Genomic DNA, 7,844 nt, shown 5'->3' on the forward strand with positions numbered 1-7,844 from the left:
GGGGACAGGTTTCCAGGGCAATGGCCTAGCGGGCAATGTCAACAGGTGCAGACTGCTTGGGGCCACAGAAATGTGTGACCAGGGACCAATGGTGGGGCAGCCTTGTACAGAACGGGGTTGGCACTCAGGCAGGTGTGGCCAGAGCCCTTGGCTGCTGCAGGGGGGGAAGAGCAGGGTAGGAGCAGCCCTGGCCTAAACTGCTCCTCCTCAGCAAAATTTACTCCTATCCCAGGCGCAAGTGTGTACTGTGCCCCCAGGAGTAGTTTACTGCAGAACAATTTGTTGTACAATTTATTCATATGCATTAATTGCACATTTACATGCACCCAGTGTGTATCCATATTATTAAAAGGGGATAGAATATCATGTATTATTTTCTCTTCCAGTACAGCAGAGGCTGATAAGCTGAGGCCAACCCAGTGAACTTCTCAAATTCTAGAAGAAAAATGAAAACCCCAAGAAAATTCCCTGTTCCTCTTACGGCAGTGCAAAAATATATTATATTGGTATGCTCATAAGGAGAGCAGCAATACCATTTATTTAATCTTGTCTTATACCCACATTATTTAGAAACATTAGAAACATGAGAAAGGGTGGAGCACACTCCAGTTCACAAAATCTGTCTGAATTTGAAGAATTATAGTAGCTCCATTTGTCATTTAATCACCTAAGTAAGTTCTCATACCTACTGAAACTTAGCAGGGAGGGGTACCTGATCCCTCCCACTAGTCACTGCTGCCACTGTCTCTAACTGAGCCCAGCACTCATGCAGCCCAGCTGGAACAGATGGAAGTGACTCTGAAGCTTCCCCAACCCCAGGACTACAAGGAAAGCAGCAGTTGCAGTTAGGTAGTGAGAAAGGAGGTCTCTGAACATGGAGGTGCTCACTTATTATCCTCACTGATGATTTTTAAAAGTCTCTGGAGCCACCTGAGGTAAAGTCAAGTCTGAAAGAGGTATATGACCACATCACTGCACCCCCTCCGGATCTGTCCCTAATTGTGGGGATCAAGTATGGATCGAGTATCCAACCACTTCCCTCATTTTTTCCCTAAAGGAAGAGATTTTTTTTCATTTCTTGACACCTGCATGAAGACAATGCCATTCAAATGAGAACTGTACATAATAAAATGTGGTTTATGTCAGAAATATGAAATATAACCATAGAAACAAAGACTGGCATTTGACCATTGCCCTGTAAATTTTGAAAAGCTAAAATAATATGGCTGGTGTAATTGCAATGACCTAAAACAAGAAACTGGCAGATCTCTTTCTAGATTTCAATTTTTGCTTTCCAATTTTGTGCAGTGTTTGAGATTTTCAGGAAACAAAATAATTATTTATATGCTGTGATTCATAATTGATATCTTCTGCCACATTTTATGAAAAGTTATTTAAAAGAAATTTATTTATTAGGAATTCTATAATACTGTATAATATTCCTATTCCATTTTTCTGAGTGAAATGGCATGATATTGGATAATGATTTGGGTAACCTTTTACATTATTTGAATTATAACAGATGTGATCTTGTAAAAGACATTATCACTTTATCATAAAATGCAGTTTTGTTTCACTCGCATCATCAGTGTTGAGAGGAACTGGGAAATCAGACAGAAAGAGCTGGATGAGCTTGAGGACTAGAGTTATAGAAATGGGATAAAATAGGAGTTTGATTGCCAACTCAGTTGCAGCAAATTCCATTTTCATATTTTCACTCACATTATCCATCCTACCGTTCCCTTCATGACCAACATTATCATTTGTATTGAAAACTGTGAAAAAAATTCCATTTATATTTTGGTCCATACCTACATTATTTTTAAGCTCTACCCTAACCTTGGGGCTACTGTGTAATGAGGATGGGGTAAACATTAAGCATAATTGAGGTTAGGATCAAAAACTAAATTCATACTTCATATCAGCTTTCAATAAGGAGGATGATATTGACCATGGAGACAAAGCGAGGATTGATAACAGGTATGAGAGTATGGAAATGGAAAGTACCACAACAGATGTCAGCAAAACTTACAGAATTTAATGTCATTCCATCAGGGAAACTGGACAGTCATCTGCCCAGTATTCTAAGGAACTGACATATAAATATTTGCAGGTCTGGTATCAGTATGCTTAATAGAGCTATCAAGTTGGGTATGTTATAAAGAACTAGAAAATAGCAAATTTATTATTGTATTAGAGAAATGGTAAAATGATTTGGTCAACTGCAGGTTCATGCCAAACTATAGACTGACCATAATATAACCCAAGGTATAGTGCAAGACAGTATAATTAGTTGTAAAATTCATTAGTAATTAGTGATAAATAATTGATTATTATTAAATGTATTAGCTAATATGTGTGATAGGGATAAAGCAACTGGTTGTGTTGAAAGGGAAAGGGTTAGGCTGAAAGTAGGTTACTGATGGAGTTCCTCAGACATGAATCCTGGGCTTTATTTTGTTTAATATTTTCATTGATGACCTTGGAACAAGAGGTGGGAGTATGCAGATGAAATTTGCTGATGATACAGAGTTCAGAGACACTATCAGTACAGAAATACTGGAATAAGACAAATGTGATGAAATCCAATGCTACAAAATCTTAATGATGTGCTTAGGAACTAATAGCTGAAAATTTAGCAGAACAATGTAGTTTTATCTAACTGATCACAGGATATGGATGAGCTACCAGTGGGGTGAATTAAAATTAAAATCACCCCACTGGTAACTCATTTACCAAAGAGCTCATTGGTTGAGGTATTTCTATCAGAGATAAGGCAGCATTAATGCCATATTCAAAGCACTCCACAACATGGGTAGTGCCCTTTCTGTCCCCCACCCCTGCAACAGTCTTATCCAAAATTAGATGGACCCAGGTTGAAGAAAGATGAACTCAGCTGGAACTGTTGCAGAGAAGTGCTACTAAAATGATGAAGGGAATGAAAAACCTATCATGAGAAAAGACAAAAATTTTTGGCTTGTTTAGTCTATAAAAAATGAAGGGAACAATGGGATAAGTTAGGGGGCAAATAATGAAGGGGAGAACAACTTTTTCAGCTAGAGGATAATGTTGGTATGGGTGGATATAAACTACCCATGAGTAACTTTCAACTAGAAATTAACTATTAGCACAATCAGGTTCTAAAATGGCCTAGCAATCAGTGAAGAGGGGGCAAAAAACAAAACAGAACAAAATGTATTAGTTTCAAGATATATCTTTATAAGTTTATGAAAGGGATAAATTATATAATATGGTGCCTGTGATGGCAAGTGACTGGGCTTGATAATCCAAGAGGTCCATTCCAGTCCCATACTATCCATCCCTACCCTCCAATGTTATTCAGAGGTAAAGTATAATACAAGGTGAATAAAGTCTTTATAAAGAATCAGTGGCTGTATCTCTTAAGACAATGGTTGGCAACCCAGGTGGCTTCCATGGCATCATTGTTAGGGGGTTCTGCTTCTGCCCATGTGGGGCCAGGCAGTTGAGAGCTTTCCCAGGGCCAGATCCAGTGACTCTGAGAGCTGTATGTTGCCAACCCCGGCCTTAAGGCATTGAACATTTTCATATATACAATCATAAATAACACCATACAAATAAGTACAACTGCTATTAGCATCATTCTTTGGTTTTATTGATCTGAATTGGGCCTGTGGCCTATAACAATGGATCTCCACAATTATATTCTTTGTATAGATCTATTTGATAGTATTATATCCATATCCTATGGTCCTAAATTATTATTAAAAAGATCTAGTCTTTTGAGGCCTCCTTTTGCCTTTCTTTGAGTCCTATTCAAAGAAAGACAATTTAAATTACAGTTCTCATAACAAACATTCTCTAAAGGAAGGCTCATGAATATAGAATTAGCCATTCCCTGAAATCTATAATTTTGGTATTTCCCCCTGAAAAACTAATTTATGCAGTTCCACAAAGTATTATAAATATGGTTAAGCTACATGAGTCACTTTTGAAAATCATCTTAAGAATCTCTAAATAGTTTAGGTTACGAAGGGAACTCTATCTGAGCAATAATTTAATGCATTTTAATGACTCAAATGATTAAGTGGAACAGATCTCAAATGCATCAAGTGAATATACTTTGATTCTGGGGCTATCCTACAGTGATATCTATAGAGCAAGGTAGAAAAAAGTAAGTGGTGCCAACAAACTTATCATCATATCTGCCTAACTTGAATTAGTGATGAATTACTAATGAGTATGTATAGTAACTCAAGCCAAAGTTTCTAAGAACAAAAGGATATAAAAAGAATTGTTGAGGTTTTCATTTGTGGATGCTTTAAAATAAATTTACAGTGACAGTGTTGTAGCCAAATTATATACATTGTTAATTCCATTACAAAGTGCATTGTTATTAAAGTTTTCTTTACAAATTACTTTACAAGAACACTTGATGTTTCCCATGTATCGAATTTATTTTCTACATCACCATTATGTAGTTTGTTGTATAAAATCTATTTAAGTAAAAATATGCACAGTGCACCAAGAGATTAAAATGATTAAATAATTATATAACAAATGTGTTAAAATATTGAGGTTAGGACTCTGGTACAAGCAACCTATTATTTTATATTCCCATGTGAACATTCTTCGTAGTTTTTGTCTTCCTTTGTATCATGGGTCCTGTCCCTTGGAATCTTTTGAGCATATTTGGTCCAACTGCTCCCCTGTCTTCCATGCTTTTACATCCATCAGGTTATAGGGCATTTTTGGTGTTTCTGGTATTGTGCCTGCAACTGTGTAACAGTTTGAATTGATTTTGTAGAGTTTCTAGATGCAGAGGATAGGGCTGAAAAAGAATAGGAAGACAGGAAGTTGCCAGAAAGGTGCACTGCCCAAAAGGTAATGGACCTACACTCTTGCCTACGATGACCATCCAAGCAGTGAACAGAGGATGTTCAGTGGAGGAGAGCTTATGCAAGATTGGCTCTAAATATATTCATCCAGCTGCAGACCTTGCAGGCACAAATATCAAGACATGAGTAGCTGTTTGTCAGGTAGGCAATGATAGAATCTATTCTGAAATCATAACAAGAGCAACCAAAGCTACACAATCAGAAATAATGTCACTTCCAATTCTACCTTTTTCCTAAGAAAAATGAGAAGTGTCACTAGGAGAATGCATATTGCCCTAAAAGTCCAAGAGTTTTAAGTGTTAAGGGTTCACTATATTTTTTTGAAAATCAGGTGTTTGATAATAAAAGGGGGGAACAGGCTCAGCTAAATCAGGTGGATATTTCAATGTCTTTCTAGAGATTGCCCATGGCCAGACACACTGCCATATATGGATGGCCATTAGGGCTGTGGAAAACTTTGGATGCTGATTCGATTCAGAGGAGATTTGATCTGATTTGGCGGCCAAATCTCCAAATCAGAATTCAATAGAGAGACCAATAAAAAGGTCCAAATTGATTCAAAGCTCTCCAAATCAATTCAGAAAACATTCAGAGAGCTTTAGAGATTCAGGCAGTCCCCACTTGCTGCTGTAGGGAGTTGGACCTAGACTATGTGCTCGTAAGTAGGGGTTGGGGGAGTGGGCTGGAGGAGAGGGGAAGGGACCATGGGGAGATCCCCAGCAGGCCCCATCCCCTGCATGTTCTCCCAGCCCCCCTCAGTGTCCCTGACCCCCGCCCGCCCTCCCAGCCCTGTCAATGGCTGCCCCACCTGGCCCCAGCTCCCAGATCTTTAAAAGAAAAAATTAAAAAGCACTGCAATCACCAGCTCCTGTGGTGGGGGGCAATCCCCACTGCCCCCCATTGGCCTGTGCTTCATGGGGGGGCTCTGCTATGAGCCCCCATTCCCTGCCTACTCTCTGAGCCCTGTCAGTAGCTGCCTGGCCTGGCTCCAGCTCCCAGTTCTCAAAAAAAAAATGTAAAAGCCCCGCACTCACTGGCTTCTTGGGGCTTATTGCAGAGTCCCCCACACAGCATGAGGTAGTGGGGGGCAGTGGGAATCTCCTCCCCCTCCCCCTCTGCCACTAGGCAGGAGCTGATGAGTGCATGGCTTTTTTTGTTTGTTTTTTTTAAGTGGCGAGACAATGGAGCTGGGTGGGGTAGCCATTGATGGGTCTGAGAGAGTGGGTGGGGTATGGGACCTGTTCTATTTGGAGATTTGGCCAATTCGGTGACGGCCATATCTCCAAGTCAGATTCGGCTGAATTGATTTGGGACAGTGATTCGAATCACTGAATCGAATTGCTGTCTCCCAAATCAGCCAAATCTGAATCCAAAGTGAATACTAGCCATTTTGCACAGTCCTAATGGCCATCTCTATTCCAGCCCCAATCAGACAGGCCAGCCTGACACACAGTGGAAGCTCTCAGCTTTATAACCTTACACTTTTGTGCTGCTAATAGGCTGGCTCTCCTTGTACACTCAGGGCTGGATGGTAATGGCCAGGGTTGCCTTGGAAATGCCAGGTACATCCATGCTTCTACCAGTGCTGCTCACAAAGTATTGTATTTACCTGAATCCAAGATGAGATTTTTTTCCCCCATTCAGCAAGAGGGAAAAAGGCTCCTCATTTTTATTCAAGGTCAAGCTGGGGGAGAAGACAGGAGGTGTGCAGATGGCTGTTGCTGTTCTAACCCCAGCCCCAGCCCAGGCTCCTGGTTGGAGTTACAGCCACAGCCCCACTGCTGCCCTCTGCCTGCTCCCCACTGCCACCTTTCCCCTCCTGCCATCTCTTTCCAGAGGTCCAAGTCATGCTATGATGGCCAATCATGCCAGTCTCATATTGTGCCTACTTTGTTGGCACTGATACATATCTGAATTACCTATCCCCTGAAAACCTCTGACCTCCACAGTGGCAAATGCTACTGAAAAGATGTTCCACTCTTTGAAGCATATGGGCATCCTGGTAAAAGTAGCTAGGGTCTCTTGAGGTGTTTTTGTTTTTTTGCCTAGAAATGCAGTTCCTGCTACCTCTTCTTAAGGGCTTTTACTTCACTTCCCTATCCTGCCACTGCATTCAGAGTGGTCTGGAATTCCTCCAACAAACAGACAGCTTGTTAAATCTTTATATCTAGTATACACTGCCCTGTCCAGATGGTTCCTCATAAATGAGTCTGGATCATGTGGAGAGTAAAGCCAGGCTGGTAGCTGGTTCAGTTTGCCCTGTATTTACACAACTGCAATCTTCTGGATTACCAACAGTGTAGAACACAGACACAGCTTTGTAAATATTCTTTGAGTTTGCTGTATAGCAGTGACATCATTGAGTCACATGGCTGAGCTTATGCATCCAACAATTCCAGCACCAGATGTGGTATAGTTGGACATACAGTCCCTGGCAAAATAGGACTGTCTCAGGTATTGGTTTACAAAGGATGCCTATGACATAGATTCTGATTCTGTGTTTAACTTTCTGTACTGTGTTCAGTTGTGGCATAGTGACTTGTGTTTGGCTTGATGCCTAGAATACAAACCTGGCTGTCATTCTAAGAAGAAGGATGTTTGAGTCTGATACAAGAAACTTCCCCATCTTAACTTGTAAATTTTATTGCTTGTGAATCCATCATTCACATCATTGACTTATTGGCAGTCTTGAAGTTGAGAACTGAGTGGCTTTTACATTTTCCTCTATGCTACTGTGGCCTTTCTTATCTTGTCTTTATGATTTTTACAAGGTACTGGTGCTAGGTCCCTAGAGTCTAGTATGTGGGGGAAGGTATGACCTTGGTTCCAGTGTTGCTTGTACTTTTTTGCATTACAGAGTCATGGGGGAAACTGCATAAACAGCTCTAGGGAAAAGAGTAGGTTTCATAGTTTCATAGTTTCATAGTAGCTAGAGTCAGAAGGGACCTAGGTAGATCATCTAGTCCG

This window comes from Crocodylus porosus, unplaced genomic scaffold, assembly GCF_001723895.1.
Source record: "Crocodylus porosus isolate Cpor-Errol unplaced genomic scaffold, CroPor_comp1, whole genome shotgun sequence".
NCBI classification, from domain to species: domain Eukaryota; kingdom Metazoa; phylum Chordata; order Crocodylia; family Crocodylidae; genus Crocodylus; species Crocodylus porosus.